Raw genomic sequence first — 19,362 nt, forward strand, 5'->3', positions numbered from 1 at the left:
AGGCCTCACTGCTAAGTTATCACCTCTGCTGGTTTTGCTGTGAAAACTGAAAGGAGCAGGATGTGTTTCTTGCAGATTTTACCATGTTCCTACACTCTTCTTGAGCTTGATGTGCTCACTCCTCTAAGCTATATTTGTTCGCTTCAGTTATTGTTAATGAGCCAGAGCTTGCACTTTGCAAATCAGTGCAGGAATTTTATGAGACCCCCTCCCTCCCTAGCAGGGAATGGAAGGAGCTGCTTGCAGGAATTATTCTATGCTTCACTGTCAGCAGTTCAACCTCAGATGCAAGAGTAGCAGTTCTGGCTCCATTGCTCAATCTGCATCCAGTTTAGGTACACTGGAAAAACATGGGCCTGTCTTAGCTGCATTTACAGCAGAAAATAAATGTTGGGCTTGGCCAGTGTGTAGGAGACAGCCTACATGAAGACTGACCCAGTCTTAGTTGTCTCACCCTGAAGCTGGGTAACTATGGTTATAGTGCCATAACAATAACCATCATTCCCCTGGACAAAAGCCAACATGTGCTGGACACTCCTCCCTTTGCAATTGCTACAGCACCTGGACATGCAGTACTTGCTGAAGGGCTGAGGTTATGTCCATCTTCTGGTTTTGAGCTGGTTCTTTGAAGCAGGAAGAAACTGTTTGCAGTGGTCCAAAGGAGGTGGGCACTCAAAGAGCACTTGGAATACCGGAGTCTAAAGTATTATTCAAAGCCCCACACCCCAGGAGTCCCTTATGAACTAGAAGAGGTAGTTGGACTGGAAGTACACCAGTGAAACGTGCAGCTTACCTAAAATGCCTGGATCCTGGATCCTAGCATTCTCTCCAGTGATTTGTCTCCCAAGTGTGACTAAATGCTTTCCCACAGAACACCATCTTACATGCTCTACATGTGTTCCTTGTTTCACATGCACTTGTAAAACCCTTACATTTGACTTATATTTGGAGTCACTTTGGCAAATACACAGTGTAACGTATGGGAGTTGCCTCTTTGCAGCCCCAATCTTCTGTGTTTTCATACAGCGGTAACCCTTGGTGCCTGCAGGGACCCTGAGCAAGCCCACTCCAGACCTGCAGGCAGGAATTCCTGACTTTTTCTGTGCTCCCTGGTTTGCCTGTAACCTGGCCCCAAGGATTTTTCCAGGCAGCATGTAGGCCTGGTATGTTCATGTGCCTCACAATACATTAACGAGCTCCCTAAGACTTTCCTGGCTTGTTAAAATGGGACCTGTGATCCCTCCCCCTGGACACACACTGCCTCTCCAGCAATGTATCCCCTTCCTGATCACTGTTGCTACCCCTGGGAAATAATCTGGGAATCAGCTTGGGCACTGCCCCAGGTCTCAACCTGGCACACACAGGTAAACCATCTCCCATCACCCAAATGGATCCCAAATTCCTGCTTCAGTTTTGGGACACAGACCTTGTGCTGCACAGCTACAGTCCACTGTCTGCCTTCATCTGCCTGATGCTGTCCTGAAGGTATAATAAATTAAGAGGCTTGCTATCAGAATTTACCAGTTTGCTGACAGCAAATAGAAATCTGAAGGATGCCTTCAAGCTGGTTTTTACAATGCAGTCTAAGCATAGTGACTTAGACTCCTTGAAATGTCTGTGGATATGTCCACACTGAGACAGTTGTTGGGCCCAGCTGGTTCAGGAAAGAACATAAAGAAGTCATTGATTCAGTGGGAAACATTTACCCAAGAGTAGTGTTTGAACAGCTTGGGTCTCAGAACAAAATTTCACTTTGATAGCAATCAATATTCATTTAAAAATGTACTGTGGCCTGTGAGAATTAATTTCTAGGTGAGCTTAAGTAACTAGTTATCCAATTTGTCCATTTCCTTTCCATGGCATTGTATGCAAATTAATTGTATGTTAAATTGTAAATAATTCTAAAGATTTGTTTTATGAACCAACTATACTTGTTTTTCAGAAACTCTGAAGGGCACAGACTTAAAAGTTTTATGTGTTTGTATGGCTCCCATACAGAAGTCCTCCTTGGCATATAGGTATCCTGTAAGCAATATTGAAATATGAACTTTAAATAATGCTGTCTTCTGAAGGTAAGAACCATGGGTTTTTTGCAAGCTTTCTGCACATTCATGAATATGTGCCAGGTAGACAAGCACTCTGGAGTTTGAAAGATGAACCCCTTTTGAACTGTAAGCATCATGTCTCAGTATGATTCCTAGGGAGAAAATCTACTCTTGTCCAAATGTTTTGGATTTATGTAGGGCCTGTGGAGTTCACTGGTGGGTTTATTTGGCAGGTGGGCCTTATTAACCTGCCAGCAAGGGACTATTTGACCTGCTTAGGTTTGTACAGCTTGTAAATAAAGATCCTGTCAGGGAAGGGAGATTCTCTTGTGCTTGGGACTATTTATATCTCTTATAACTCTGGCTGTTAAAGCTTATAAAGAAACAGAAGGTCTGGGATGTGAGACAGAATACCCTGAGGGAGTCTTACGTGTTGTATTTGGGTTGCTGTGTTAATATCCTAAAATAAACACAGCATGCCAGAAAGTGGGGAATACTTTTATTGCCATTATTATTATTATAAACTCAAAGACCTAAATTATTGGTTATTGAAATGGAGTATGGCTGAGCTTGGCTGCAGAGGTCATTAAAATAACCTCCTTATTTAACTCTAGCTGCTATTGGCAATCAATGGGAGCCAGACATTTAATCAGCCTCATTTCCCTCTTTTTTTCTTTATCTTTTTTGGAATTGTTTTCAAGTTTAATAATTACTAGTATTAGTATTTTTACAGCTAGATTATTAATGCACTAAATTTACACTAAATTGTAATAATAATCAAACTAACTGATAGAGTCTCTATCAATAGAATTACTTTAATTGGTCAGAAATATCCTGAAAGGTATGTTGCATTTCAGATTAAAAGAAAAATCCCTTCAAAGTCTTTCAGTCAGTGTTGTGCAGTTGTGACAACAGAGTTCTCTCTAACCCGAACATATAATTTTCAATACATGTATCTGAATCAATTAAAAGATCTTACATTATTTTATTTACATTACTTACAAATAAGAAAATGTTTCAAGCTACCAACTTGGACCAGTTGAACAAGAGCAATAATTTTTGAGAAAGGTTTCCTTCTTTTTCAGCTGACTCAGGCACCCAAATACTGCTGCAGATTAAATGACACTGGGTTCAGCCTCTGCCAGAGTAGAGCTTTTGAATCTGTGTTCTTTGTTAATTAATTTGAATGTAATTTTTTGCACTATTTCTGCCTTCTGTCCTGAAAGGACTCAATAAATGCTCTTTGACCTTAGCCAGATCTGCAACTTAGGCATTCTAGTGGTATTTTAAAATAATAACAGTCACCAGTTTATATAGAATATGTTGAATTTACAACTGCAAAAACACTGGCTCCTAAAGTACTTCACCCAAGAGTTGCTGGTGTGGCCCTGGAGAACTCAATAGTGGGGAAGGGACAGGTAGGGTACTACCATGGGTGTGTGCCAAGCAGAAAAAGGCTTCCAAACTATAAGTACCAAAACTTACCAGTGGAAACCATTCATGGGAGGTGCCAAGACAGGCAATTCTCTTTCTTGTTTTGTTCCACCTTTTTTTCTGAATGGGCATCTCTTCCATTAACTGGATCCCCTGGCTCCCAGCCCTGCTGTGATGTGGGACTGGCAAAGTGCTGTGCACCTGTTCCAGAGGGATTAACCACTGGTGACAGCCCATACCCAGAATTTCCTCCCCAGATGCTCATACCCTTCAACAAATGAGTCAGAAGCATTTGACTTAGAGCTTTTTATAGCTGTTGTTGAAGGTAATGGTAATCATCCTGATGGTTCTTAATCTCTCACCCTTAATGGTTTGCCACTGGTCAAAGAAGATCCCGTGCTGCTCTTCACTGCCATCCCTATCTGCTACACCAGCAGAGCAAAAACACTGCTCAGCTTTTATGATCCTCTGTCATTACATTGGAAAGGGAGTGCTGTCTGGTGGATAAGATGCCAGGCTGAGCCCAGTATTGACTCTGCTAATGAATTCACCATTGGGAAATCTCAGACTGTATTACTTCCTCTGCTGTTTTGATTTTCCTACTGATAAATACATTCATTCGAGAGTTCAATAAATAGCTCATGCTGAAAACCAAGCATGCCAGGATTGGTTTGCAGAACTGGGCTTTTCAGGAAGTTTGCAGTCCAAATAATCAAATGTTGCCTGTATTTTATTAATATATGTTGATATGCACCATATATGATTACAGTGCTAATTGACTATAAAAACAGTAAGCAGTTTTTTCATCTGCTTGCACTGTTCACTGCTTACAGGCCTTTATGTCATTCCAGTATAACATATTTTAAAACATAAAGAATTTATTTTATTACTTTTGAAAACTGTGTCCATGTAGCTGAGGGAATAAATGTCCTAAATTTGATTCTATCCATTTTGGGGTTTTTTTCCTCTTTTCATTTTCTTTTCTCTGAATACATAAAAAGAATCGGGCACTTCCTGCTATGCCCTAAGCACAAATTTAATTCCTGGCATATCCACTCTAACGTATTCAGGAAGGAAGAAATAATCTCTCTGAGGCTGTAATGCTTTTACAGTGGCTGCAGTAGCTGTAGCTCAGATTGTCTCTAAGTGAAAAATACTGGAGCAATTGTGTAATGTTTGATCTTTGGGAGTAATAAGGAACAGGCCCATTCATAGGTGAGAATAATATGCCTGGACTAGCATTGTGCAATACAGTGAAGCAGACAAGTGTTCCTGCATAGAGGAGACTACCATCTGCTAGAATTAAACAAAGTATTCATACAAGCTGCAAAATGCCCTGAATAAAACTATTTTATTTTCTAAAATAAGCCCCTCTGTTTTCTGGCGAGGACAAAGTGAGATTGATGAGGTACCACTTGTAAAAGGTGGATTTTGTGAAAGAGGAGTATGTTAAGTGCTTTAGAGAAGAAGGATTTGTGAGAGAAGGGTGATAAGATAAAGATTTGACCAAAACAGGCCTGGGAGGAAGTGGCTCAGTGGGAACTGTGAGCTGAGTGTGTGGGAGGGAAGGAGGCGAGCATTTATTTCACCCAACACTTAAAACAGAAAATAGGAACAGGTGGGAGACAGATTTCTCTTTCTTAGTCTGTTCAAAATTACCTTTTGATTTCAATTTTGGAAGGCATTAAAACTGTGTTCATTGAGCTTTTAATGAACATTTATCAACAAGTTTGTTGGGAACAGTTTGTATCTGTCCTTTCTTCTAATTGCTCTCTTTACTTCAGAAAAAAAAAAAAAAAAAAAAAAAAAGTAACACACACAACCAACCTGATTCACCATCCAGTCTAGTATTCTACTTGGTTTTGATCCAGCTACTTGGCTTTAAAGGCATCAGCTATTATTTTTAAGCTGTATGCTGTAGGGCTGCTCTAGCTTTCACCTTTTGGGGCCAACATAACCTCATGCCACAGATAAACCTTCTCCTGGCCCCTGTGACAAGCAGTGTTAGGACAGAATAGTACAGAATAGATTGTTCTGCTGGTGCAGGAGGAAAACTGAGCTGCCTGGTAAAGCAGCCTTTTGTGCAGTATATGGGGAATCAAGCTCTGGCCCTGTTTTGCCATAAATTAGCTGTTTGAATAAGTATTTCTTGCAACTTTTAGCAAACAGACCAGTTCACGATTGAACTTATTAGCATGCTCTTATCTTTGGTATAAAAAAGTTTATAATTAAGTGCAATTTCTGAGTGACAGAGTGGGGTTGTGAAAACATCCAGATAATGTTTTTCCAGTTGCTTTCAGCCCCAGTCTTGGATTTGCTGCTCAGACGATGTTTGGAGTAAAGTCACATGATATATCTGCATTTTCTTGCAGTATTCCTGAGCTGTTGAACCACTCTTTTCCATGCTAGGTATTCTGTTAATCTATAGATCTAAGCTCCTTCTTTTATGGGTAATAAATCACAATTTTACAGTGTTTAGGATTTCAATCAGAGAGATTATGTCAGAATTAGAACATTCCTCAGTGAAGGTCATATAAATCAATCCTTCAGTTATTCCATTTTCAGTTTCATTGTAATGAACAGAACCCTGCTTGCAGTGAGGAAGCTTATGGTACCAGAATACTGATAAGATGATACTGTGTTCAGTACATTTTCTGCTACTGGATGAAATCTGCACTGCAATTTATGACATTTGTAAGGGTCTGTGTTGAAAAGCCTTGAAACTGTCGAATTGTAACATTCTAGGGATGAGGCTGGTTTGCAAAATCATTGAATCTTTTTTATTGCAGAAACAATTTTAATGAAGAGAGTAGTAACAAAGGTCTCATAGTAGAAATGTAAAAGGAAAACATATCACTGTTTCAAAGCTATCATATTAAACAAGTTACTAGTATGTTGCTGTGCATTCTTAACACTGGGTGTAAATTTTACCTGGGTAGTAATGCTGAAAAATTAACATCACTTTTCATACTTGAAATGTTGCTCAGAATTACAGACTGTAGCTAAGTAGCCATTTTAATAGCATGTGAAACTAACACTGAGGAGTCAGAAACTTGCCTTTGGGATCATTGGTGTATGCTGCGGATTGTTCAGGTTGTCTAAATTCCTTCATCATTCCCATAAATACTTCCTAATGCATATATTGAACCTGTGCTTGTGGGACAATATAAAGCAAATATTAATCTTTGAATGCACTCCTACTCACTGCAGAAACAGCTTTATTTATCTACTATACACAGCTCTACACTGACACACCAATACCAGGACTTGTGTACCCTGGACTTTTTGCTGCTGACTTCCCTTTTGCTGCTCTTTTCACCCTGGGACATATTTGGTCACCACTGAACCTCAATGTACATGTGGCTACCTATAGTTATAGTTCTTATGCCCCCTGCTCTGAGCAGATGCTCAGCTGGATGCTGCAGGCAGGAGGAGCTGGAGCTCTCCAGGGTTCTGCTCAACCTGAGGTGCAAAGGATTTGGGGAGAAATAACCTCAGATCTGTCCTTCAATCCATCCAGCCTGAAGAAATAGGGACGTGTCCAATGGCTGTAGAGGGCAAGTAATGCATTAGATTGGTAAAGGCTCTGCATTGCAAGGTGTATTAGGGAACAGGCATTCTGGAAACTTCCTCTCTACCTGTCCGAGTTGAGTTGTTCTGAGCAGTGGCCTGAGTGTGGAGCTTGCTGCCCTCCATGTCATATTTCTGGAAGGATCATTGAGAAACAGGGGAGAGAACGATGGTTACCCTGGAGGAGGCTGTTGAGGAGGAGGTGGTAGAGTTTCAAGACCAATGGTGAAGTTGTGAGCTCACTAGAAGTGGGCCTGCAGCTGAGGAGCCATTTGAGAGTGATCTCATGGTGCCAGGAATTGCAGGGTAGTCCTGAAGCAAGGTGGAGGGGTTTTTTGTTTGTTTTTTTTTTAGAAAATGTTACCATGAATTTTGAAGGAGCACACTGAAATATTATATTTGTGGTGGTACTGGAAAGCTAACTGCATCACCTCTTTATCAGCAGCTTCACCTGGGGCAGCCTCTCCATGCTACTTGACAGGTTGACCTTGACTCAGGCTATGCAGGCAGGGAAAACATTTGCAGCATTTTTACACTGCACTGAGCCTCCTGTTCTGGAGTATGAGAACTGAAGGATGACAAGCTTAAGATAAAGCACAAGGACCACAAAGACTGGTAATGATAACCATGTGAAAAATGGAAGAACCAGAAAGAGGGAAAACAGAAAGAGTCACATAAGAATTGCACCAGGATAGTGTGTGACTCTTTGGGAAAAAAAATCACAGATGTTAAGCAGTTCATTAGGGAGGAACAAATCTCTCCAAATCATAATACCAGTCCTGGCCAACTACAGTGGGAATGCCAGGGTGGGTACATAAGTGTGGGCTGTGTGTGCTTCTGTGGTGCTGAGGCTTGGAGACAGGTTTGCCAGGAGCACAGATACACATGAGCTGGGACACAGCATCTTAGGAGTAACCTTGGTGACAGAGGCAAGACCAAAACACAGAGATTCATAGCTCCCAGCTCTGAGCTTAGACCACGAGACTGCATTCTGTATTTCTTTATCCACAGTGACAAAATGCAACAGTCACTGCTGCAGGCAGAGCAGACTGATGGCAGCAACACTCTGACTGTGCCTGCCCTGCTTCTCATGCCTTTCCCCAAGCATTCGTTTCTGACTATGACCAGACTGGATAAAGGGACTTGCAGGCCTTTGGCTTAGCCCAGTGCAGTTGTTCTACTTTCAGTGATGCCAAATGAAGCCCTCATCCAACCTAAATAAAGAACAGGATGTGGCACTGTAAGTTTCTTTGTTTACAGTTTTTTATAAATTCTAGAACAAATGTACTCAATTTGGAAACAAAAGAATGTTTCTCACTGGCCATTTCACAAGCTGGTTGTGAAAGCTGATAGTCACTGGATTCCTTTTTTCCTGCCCATCAATGCAGATAAAGCTCTGGAGAAAAAAAAAAAAAAAAATCTGTAAATTTCTTCTGCAGTACCAGTTCCCTGCCTTCACATTCTGTATCAGTGCTGCCTGCAATTCTTACCGTCAGCAGGTTTATGAATTGTCTCAGCTGAATAAAAATATGTTTTTACTGATATAGGAGAAAGACTGGAATTCATTTCATCTTATTACAGTGAAATGAAATTAGTTATGTTGACATCTCAGTTATAAAGGGAGCAAAAGCTGTGTAAGTAAAATTGCTTGGTTGATAATCCTGATATGTTATATAGCAAAATTATTTTGTATAATGCTGTTTGATGTAATTATATGTATTGCATAGATGTTCACAGGTGCAGAATTTCATCAGAACAAATAATCCATTATTTTTGCTTTAATTAAATTCCAGTTTATCTTAATTTCATTCATTCATTCATTCATTCATTCTCCTTTGGATACTTAAGTTTACCATAATAAAGACTCTGTTGGGATTCTAATTAGTGACTTTTGAGGAACACCATTACCACAGCAAACTGAGAGAAAGGTCAGTGTCCCAAGGAATCTGGAAAACACTTGAATTGGAGCAAAATGTCTTTTCTGTTGCTTATTCAAATAATTCAGAGTTTTAAACAGAAAGATAGCAGACAATGATTAATACAAAGCCTGCTGTCACTCAGGAAATGTATTATTATCAAAGTCTGAGCTAAAAATTTCTTTCAACTAAGTGTGGCATTTTTCATTTGTAAAATATTGGTTTGTTCATCTTGTTTTTTGAAATGTCCTTAAGCAGACAAAACAATCAGAGTAGTCAGAGAAAGGAAACACCTTTGAGATTCATCCCTAATATATTTCCATTCATGTCAATGGAGTAACAGCAACAGTACATAGCCTATGTGCTCTGCAAAGGAAAGAAATGCAGTTTCATAGACAAAAAGCATGGTCTGGTTAAATCAATTTCTATAGCATCATGTCTCAACATATTTGAGAGCACAATCTTTCTCAATTAATGTCAGCTCTGCTCTGGGAATACACTTTCGTGGTTAACTGTTGCTGCTACAGAGCTAACTTCAGACAGAACACAGCTGGGTTATGTATTTTGCTGTTAATGTTTTTGGTAATGGAACAATAAATGCAAAGTGAACCAACTACTAAGCAGAATGCAAAAGATTTTCTGCCCAAATAAATCAACCTTAATGATAAGAAAACTCAACTGCAAAATTCTTTCTACTGACTCCAGATAGAAAAAAAAAAAATTACAGACCTCAGGTATCCATGTAAGGCAGGTTTTCTTTTCCCCAGATTTCTAAGTCTGTAATGTACTAGGGGTTGCACACTTGCCTCTCTACAAACACCACTAACATCTAAAGTATTTCATTTTGTATTAATTCTTGAACAGCTTCTTTACTTTCATTTTCATTTACATGCAAGTCAAGTAGAAAACCCTGAAACAGCCCAACTCTTCACACAGCACATGAAAGGAGGAAAAGCAGAGATGTTTAGAGGATATCAAGAAAATGCATTTGTGAGAAAGATCTTGGAGCAAAGAAGAAGAAAGAAAACTGAAGAAAGAAGATAATGGAAAGCAAGTGCAAGGCAAATTTTTAATGCTCGACTCCTCTTGGCTTTCATGGGTAATTACCCACTAGAGGGAGATAGACTGTAACTTGTTGCCAGGTGGATTATTGCAGAAATTGGACTTTACAGTAAAGTCCAAAGAGGAAACATTGTAGTACAAAAGCCAGAGAAGATGTGAGTTCTCTACCCTGGTAGTGTTTCATGCTGAAAAGCATTGTGTAAGTTAGCAAGTAGACTGAAACCCTTTCTGACCTGACTGTAATTATAATTTTCTTCAAAAAATCCCCATCTTGAGCAACCTATTTGTTCTTTTGATAGTGACAGAACAGCTGGAGTTGTAAGGATGGCAGGACCAGTGTTGTGCTTGTCTAAAAGTAACCGAACTGTCACTGCCATGGACAGTCTCAAGTAAGTGGCTTGACACTCACCCTCCAGTCCACCCCAGACACCTTTTTGGTTCCAGTTCAGGACTCACATTCTAATGGTTTTCATTGGCTGCCCCCAGAAGTCATTTATAATGGTCTCTTATTCTCACCTCTATTTGTGCATAATGGAAAAGGCTTTTAAAATCCAAAGCAGGCTCAGGCATGTCCTTTTCTCAAGGGAAGCCAAGAAGATAAATAGTAATGGATGCTTAGAACTGGTAACAGGGTGTAGGAAAAGTAGCTCTTACCCACCTGAGTCATTCCTGCTTCTAAAAATCAGTAAATTAGGGACTTCAAAATTCCAAACCAGACTGTGCATCTAGATAAGCACAGGCCCGAGGCTATTAAGCCTATCTCCCTTGAATTTGTTTATTTTCTTTTTGAACCTATTTATTTATGTTTTTGTGTTTTAGACCATTCAGTGGCAAGAAGTTCACATGAAAATTTATTTCCCTCCATTCTTTTTAAAACTCTGCTCCCTGATAAACTGATTGAATTAATATTATTATGAGCAGTGATAATAGCCATTTTCTATTCACTTTCTTCCCACTTTCATTATTTTCCAGGCCCCTATGTATCCCCTTCCTGTTGAAGTATGAATGCAAGCCCCAGTCTGTCTCCTGTTTACATTAGGATTTTTGAATTATATGAGGGCTTTTCAGAGTCAAGCTATTAGCAGTGACAACTGTCTTCTCTGTCTAACCTTGCCTCTCTGCATAGGAACCGTTGGATAAATGAGTACTTAATGCAAACTTGGAAAAAATGCATAATTATTTCCACACAGGAAGCTTGCAGTTGATAGTTTGGTGCCACAGATAGAAGTCACTAGTCTAACATGCTGTGAACTAAGTCAGAGCCAAAGCAATTATCTAATGCCTGTGAACCCTCAGGGTCAATTACACTCTCTGCTACCATGCTTAATGCCAGAAAAGTTTGCTAACTAATACCAGCCATCAAAAACACTTCTTCCTCCCAAACTCTGTGTCACTAGTTTCTGAAGTGGCCTGCAGTTATATCCTGCTCACCTTCATATTCCCTCAAAAGGAATATGAACCCTCAACAGGGGTTCTTGGCACTACTGGTTCAACAACCCTGGTTTAAGAATTACCAAAACCATATTATAGCTCTGTTTGTTAGTACCTTGATATGATCCTTAACATAAACTAGGTTATGGTTAATGTAAAACAGTGTATTTGCAAAAATACAAATATAAGCAACACATTTACATCCCTTATTGAAAGCAATAGGCAGAAATGAAAATAAATCGGGTGTAGGGGACGTTTGCAGCCCTAGAAGAGCAGCTGGCTGTGCTCTGTAAGAAAACCAGGCACAGGTGCTGGGATTGAGCCCAGGGCCCTGATTCCCAGCTGGCATGCTGAAAGAGGCTTCCCACTCAGGGAGAGTTAGATGTCTGTTCTTTGGGAGGAGAGGCCTCGGAAAGGGGAGGAGGTTGTTCCCTTGGCACAACAGGAAAACACTGCGGGCTGAGCCAAAGGGGAACGGAGTCTTTTTGTTGCTATCTGTTGGGTGTATTTCCTCTTTCAGCTGTGATTAAAAAATAAAATCAATATGTGTCATATTAGAATGAGTGGGGTTTGTCACTCTGGCTGATGAGCAGCCTGGATGGCTTATTTTTACCTGTTGCTCAGATCAGACCCAAAGAACTCCTCTCATTCTATGCAGCAGATGAACTGCTAGATATTTACAATTTCCCAGCAAAGGCTTCAAAGTTCCCCCTTGAAGTTGCTTTCAGAGGTGAGAGCCTGGTTTGGGGGACTTCCTCTCAACACTGATTAAATCAAACAGTAAAACCTCTGTGTCAACTTTGTATTTTTTATATATGCATATACGTTGCTAGCCACAGCTTAGACAATCACATAACCAGGATTAAAGTATGTAATGCATTATTGGTAGAATAACTAATTGCTTTAATGTAACAGGGCATTTGGGGGTGAATGCCTCCTAAGCCTGTCTCTAGGGGATACTATAATAGTAATAAAGTGAATAGAGGCCTAAGACAGGCAGGAGAGAGGTTGTGGATTACATGGGAAAGCCCAGACAAAGCATCTTCTGTTTCTGGTGCCTGAAATTCAGCTGCATAAGAAAAAGGCAGGATACTGGCAAAGCACCACTGGGATGTTCTTGTGCTGCTGACTCCTTGTTATTTCTCCATAGCTTCACATCACATTTTACTAGGTATTTCCCCTCAAGATTCTCATTTACCCACAAATCAGTCCAAACCAAATCTTGTCAATAGAGCTTGCTGCTTCACTTGCCTTGGAGGCTGCCATTCTCTCTGTGGCACAAGAACAAAGATAAAAATGTTAATTTATAGTCCTTCACAACATTTTTATGATATTATTTGCCAAGCACCAGGATTTGATTTTACAAATACATAACTGCACTTGTTCCTCCACCACTCTGTGACTTTCAGTGTTACTGATAGCAAAGGGACAAGGCATGCATATGCATGGGTAGGATTGGGGCCCTACAGCTTAGGTCCTGCAGAGGTCAAGGCACAGACATCCAGACAAACACTGATTTAGAAAATTTACAGTATAGAGGACACTTGTAGAAAGGGAAAGCACACTGACCATTCCAAGGGAACCAACTCCTTTTTAAAATCTCTTAATCTGCTTTTCATTATCTCTGTGGGGAGGCCTCTTGAGAAAAGCAGCTCTGAGTTGAATAAAGGAGGGGCTGTGTGCTGGCATGCTGGAATGGGGAGGTCATTGTATGGCAGCAGGGAAGATGGGAGTGCTGCTCAGGTCAAGGAGAACAGGATCAAAAAGTGTGAGATCTGTGATACAGGCTTGGTCTGGATTATCTAAGGTAGAATGTTTAAAGCTGAAAGGTAAACAAGAGAGAGCAGTTCAGAGGTTGGAAAGACATATTCTGGTAGGGTCATTCAGGCTGATTGTTAGGGAAATATATGGGCCAGGACTGATAAGATCATCAACAAAAAGAGGTAACAACAGCTGAGGCCCAAGAGGGTTAATTCTGCACAGGGATTTTAAGCATCACGTTTCAGCAAATCAACCTAATCCATTTTCAATATCTTTCTTATTTGTTCTTTTAACAGAAATGCTTAGTTCTGCTTCTGTCCTTAGAGGCAGACAAAGCCCAAATATGCCTGGGGGGATAATGGGACTACATAGCATTTTGCCTGCTATCAAGTCATATAGCTGTCTGCATGTGCTGGCTGTAATCCTCTCCCTTTTAAAACAGAGCTTGTCACAAGCAGCCTCAGCCTTGCAAAATCGTTAGAGAAAGTTATGTTACTGCCACTAAAATTGCCCTTGGAAGTTGCCCATTTTTCTCTTTGTTAGAATACAAAGGTAGAAATTCTCCTAAAATGGTGTGCTGACCTTCTGCTGCTTCTTCAATGGACACAAACTGAAAGGGATCTGGTTTGCAGGGACCTCCTATTTTTCTAACACTCCTGTAATACTGTCTGACTTCATGAGGAATTTGGAGATATATAAAGGGTACAGCATCAAGTCTATAAAATTTGGGATGGGGTGGGGAAGGGCTTCTCTGGTCACATGCTTTTCTTCTCTTGCTTCTTGATAGATTTATAAAAGCAAAGGTGGCATATTTTGAGCAGCAAACACAATATTTGGTGTTTTGTCAAAGTCCTTACTCTCAAAGGCAGATGATGGCATAAGACTGTTGGCTTTCTGTGCTTCTAATTGCTGACAGGAACTTGCAATCCTTGCAGACTTGAAAAAATGAGGAGGTAAAGTACAACTAAATACATAATGTTAAAGCCTGTCATTCATTAAATCAAATTGATGCATTTAGAGGCATAAAAGGTTATCTTAAATACAGGATTAGTAATTCTGTAGCAAAATCCTAAACTTGCTCAGATCACTGGAACTCGCAGGTGCATTTTTAACGCTAGGCTCCTTTTGTCCTTTTTCCCCTCTCTCTCTGTTTCTTAAGGTCTAAAAAAGTTTACTCATTATAGGTGTGTTTTTCCCTGGTTGCTATGCATATAACCTGAACACTGCCTGCCCTCCCTCCTCTGCTTTGATCCTGCCTTGCCCAGAACCTTCTAGCTTTTTCTCCATGTCCTCCTCCAGTCCCCAAAACGCTGCTTTGTGCGGTGATTATGCAGCTTTTCCGCTTGTTTGTTTCACATAAGCTCCATCTGCTGGCTAAAAGCAGAACCTCTACTTTTCACTGTGAACTGCAAACGCTATTTTTTTCCCCTCGGTTTGAAAAGATTTTAAAAACTACCTGTTTGTACTCCCCCATCTATGTTTGCCTCGTCTGCCTGCATGTCAAATTTAATGAATGACAACCTAGTACGTTATTTGGTATTGCTAATTTGGGTCAAGCCTATGCAGTCTTTGAAAATACCACTTTTTGACTGGAGTTTGAGCAGGTAATTATCCTCGGATCTGCACTGACTGCTTACAGCACGTTATTACTGTCATGAAAATCTCTGCGTGGCTTTTCCCTGGGTGGTGACCAGGCACCCTGGCAGTGTGTCTGTGCTGTCCCTAATGTGCAGCCACTGCGGTTTGTCACTGGCACATTAAGGACAGGAGTGAACTTGTGACCTGGAGGCACATACAGAGCAAGTCTGTAATCCAGCGACCACTTGAACTTTTACCTTTGGGCTCTTAACATTTACAGAGCAACAGGCTTCAGCATCCCAGAAGCCTCTACTATAAATCTGTGATGATGAATGGGAGTATTTTTTTAAAGAACTACTAGTAGTAATCGGTTGTTTTTTCTCCCTGGAGTGGAAACTTAATGCAACTTGCTACACAGTAATGCTTTTTTTTTTTCCTCTTGGGATTTACGCTGAACAGTGGTGAATAAAGATGAGGTTAATCCCATAGTGTTAAATCTATTCAAGGAGACAACCTGGGGATTGCCATGGAAACACATTCTACAGACTAAAAGCATAATCCTACTTCTAAATACTGTATATGGACCTGTAGCTCTACACAGCTTGTAGAATGACGCTGTGTGCACAGACATGATGTTGCAGAAATGGCAATCCTGTTGCCCATCTCATCAAATGCTAATTATGCTCCCATCTCCTCTGACTTACAAAGCCCAGAACATCACAGATTTCACCTCCTTCCCCTCTCCACCCATTGCATCTGATACTCCCCAGTCCTTTGCTCCCAGCTCTTCTTCTCCTCTGGGTGTAACCAGGAGCCCAGCCTATGCCTGTGCCAGGAACATGGTGGTTCTGCCATGAACGAGTGCCATGGAGCTGGTATTGTTACACAGCCACTTTAACATAACCAACCAAGTGTCTCAAGTTGGGAACAGGGCTCCTCTTACCCATCCTTCAAAAAAATCAACAGGATCTAGGAAGTGCTCCCTGGGACATGTGCTCAGGGGAGGGGTGATGACTGTGGTGTTCCCCCCAGCTGTGCAGGTTTTGTTTTTGTAGGCCACAAAAGAATCCTGCTCCTCACACAGATCTGCCTACCACCCACCAGATCTTGATAGATGGTGAAGAGGGAAAGAGTAAAGGACAACAACAGGTAAGAATTTCATAGAACTATTCACCATGAGAAAGGAGTTGCCCTGCATACTGCAGAGTATACTGCACACAGTTATCCTACAGCTTTGCTCCCTGCTCATCTGGACACTGTCCTCAGATTTATAGGTGGATCTCTTTAGGTTTTCTTAAATGGGAATAATTTAAGATGTTCATCAGCTCCTTTTTCGTATCTATGTAAGTAATGCACAGATGTAGGCATATTCTATGGTTTTATGTGCACATACCTCTTTGAGGTAAGTACAACTTCTCTGGTTTTTTTGTATCATTGGACTCTGCTCATATCACAGAATGCCTTTGGTTGGAAGAGACCTTCAAGATTATCCAGTCCAAACGCTGACCAGCACTGTAAGCTGAAATTATTATTAAACTCTTATTAATAGTAAAATAAATGTTTCAATATTCCCACAGCCTATGAGAGGCATCACAATTTCCTGTTATTTGGAGATTGTTTTGTAATTGCTTACACAACTCTCACCTTGTTTATACAACTTTCACCTTGTTTACACAACTCTCACCTTGCTTCTGCTTCTATTTAAAACTCGGGAAAAAATGCTGATGTTTGATATCGAATAATAATTCTAGCTTTGTTTAAATACATTTATGTAATAATTTTCAGATCCTTTTTAAAGACAGCTAGAAATATGGGTTTGTATTTTTTCCTTTTAGTCTCCCATCCTCTTCCTGGTAGAAAACATGTAATTTTCAACAAGATGGCTGACAACCTTTCCAAACAACATGGTTGCTTTAAGAAACAGATCTTAAATGGCCATAGCAGCTTTATTTTTTATTATTTATTTATTTTTTAAATAAACCCTAATAGCTATGTGGTTTGTGTTTTATTCTAGGGGTGTTTTCTTTGTGAACTCATAGTCTGTTGGTCTGGAGAGAGTGAAAGATGTTTTTCTTTAAAACAAAATCTGTCTTGTGTGGAGGGCCCATGTATCACCTACAGTCATAGCCCTTTCCATGTGGGAGCAATTCATATAACTGCTTGAAAATTATTAACACTTTGTCTTAAGCATTATTTCACAATGCTTTGTAAATGCACCACATCAATTAGTATTTTGAAACAGTGTCCATTCAGGAAATTTCCACAGGGTGCATTATCATTCCTTTTCAAATACAACAGAAAACCATGTAACTTTCAGGTATAAACAACCCTGGAACAAAAGACTGTACAAAAACATAACGGATTCAGCTCTGAAAAGCCTCATGCATGTACATTGTCTGCTACCCTGAATACTAATGAATTTAATGAAACTATTGAAAGTCTGGTTACTTGTCTGCATAAATGTACTGAGACCTCTGTAATCATCTGTTTGCTGTCTGAAATCTCCTGTCAATAGTTTAATGACTTCAGAGCATATTATTTTTCTTGTATAGGCTTCATATAATGTTTCTACATAATTAAGCAGCTTTGTTAGAGGAACTGCCATTAGTTGCCCCATTTCATTTGGTTTTGTTATCAGCCAGCCATAAAGAAAAAAAGAATAACAAGAGAAGGCTACAAAGCCAGTCTAGTGAGAGAAATGTGTAGATTGGAAAGATGATTTTGGAAAGATGTTTTTGTGGTTACAGTTATTGTTGTTTTTTTAAGACTGCCATTTTAAGATAAAGCACTATTGTTAAGTTGGCCATTTTAAACAATTTTAACCATGTAAATGTACTACACACTGGAACACTCGTAGAGCAAACATAGCTGGCTAAACATCTTGCAATATATTTTAGTCTCTAACACTTTAAAAACAGCTCTAATACTGAGTACATAAATAGTAATGCAAATTAATTTTTTGTAATGTAAAACAACACTAAAATTAAACCAGTGTTTCTGTTGGCAAGACTGTCAAATAATGTGAAAAAAAGCATGTCTTGATTTGGTTTTAAAGATCTGGTAGACTTAATACTCCATTTCCACATATTATTTTGAATTAAAATTATTTTAGTAATTTTAATTTACTCAATGTTTTTCATACTTAGGATAAACCCTGGCAATTTTCTTTAAATGTGTGAAAGAACTTTAAAACATTGCTAATTAATTTCCTGCCTTTGCCAAGTCTCAAGCATGAAATGGTGACTGCAGACACATTTGCTTTTTGCCATTCAGTCACGTTTTGGGTCAAAGCCGAAGCCTCTGCTACTGTTTACATATAAAGATAAATAGCACCTATTTTGTTTGGGACTTAGGTGGGTGGATAGGTGAAAAAAAATGCTTGGTATTTCAAATAACCCGTGAAACACAGAAAGTCTGGAGCCACGGTATCCTTGTCCCTTTTGAGCCCTGTCCTTGTGCAGCCATCTTGTTGGCAGGGGGTGGCAGCCATCTTGTTGAAAAGCAGTTCCAGCAGCTTTTCCCCCCATTTTTTTTTTTTTTACAAGGAAGCCACTGACACCCAAACCTCATCCATGTCGTTGTTTTTAAAATTCACTTTACTCTGCTTAAAGTGTAATTTCTGCACTCTGGTTACAGTTATTCCCTGCATCTGTCCATACAATTCTAACTAATCAACTCTAATATTCATGGTACTGTTTGATATTTATTGAGAACTGTAATTTATTTGATAAAAGCTCCTAGCACTGGCCATAGGACTGGTATTTGTAGAATAAGGTGCTCCCTGTAGCCAAACTAACCAGCAGTAGCGAGGCACATCTGCTGACTGACCCAACTTACGTACTATTTTATATTAAAAAAAAAAATTAGCTCCATGAAAAAAAAAGAGTGTATTTTCTGTCATTTTCTGAGATGCACAAGCAATGCGGGTGTATCAAGCAGTACTAAGCAATACACAAGATCAGCAAAATCGCCGGACTTTGTCCCCAGGCATAAGGGGACGCCCTACACAGGGGGTGCAGCCATGGAGCAGCCCTCAGGGATCCGCTCCTCTGCCCCCTGGCTGCACTTAACCTCTGAGCGCGGCCACAAGAGGTGCCAGGGGCCTCCCCCTACTCATCCCAGCCCCTGAGCAGCCCTGCCCGGCCCGGGGCACCCCGCCTGCCCTCAGCCTGCGTGACCTTCCCGGTGGGGCGGGGGATTCGCGGGCTGCGGGTCGCGGCCCCGCCGCTCTCCGTTTCCACGCTCCCTCGCATAAACAATCCCCGCGCTGCCTCCCGGGTAGTTTTCTGCAGCCCAACCCCTGGAAGGTCTCCAGGAACCTCCCCACCCCCGGTCCTCTCCGCCGCGCTGTGGGCGAAGGGACGCGCGTACACACAGCGGGTGCAATGAGAGAGGACTACATCTCCCAGCATGCCCCGCGCCGCCCCTCGGCCGCTCTTCCGAGCGCCTCGACGAACGTCACGTCACGCCACTTCACCACCGCCTAGGACTACAGATCCCGGCATGCCGCGCGTCCCGCGCCCGCAGGCCGCTTACCGTGCTTCCCCCCCAGGACTACACTTCCC

Source organism: Calypte anna, chromosome 4B, assembly GCF_003957555.1.
Source record: "Calypte anna isolate BGI_N300 chromosome 4B, bCalAnn1_v1.p, whole genome shotgun sequence".
Taxonomy (NCBI): Eukaryota; Metazoa; Chordata; class Aves; order Apodiformes; family Trochilidae; genus Calypte; species Calypte anna.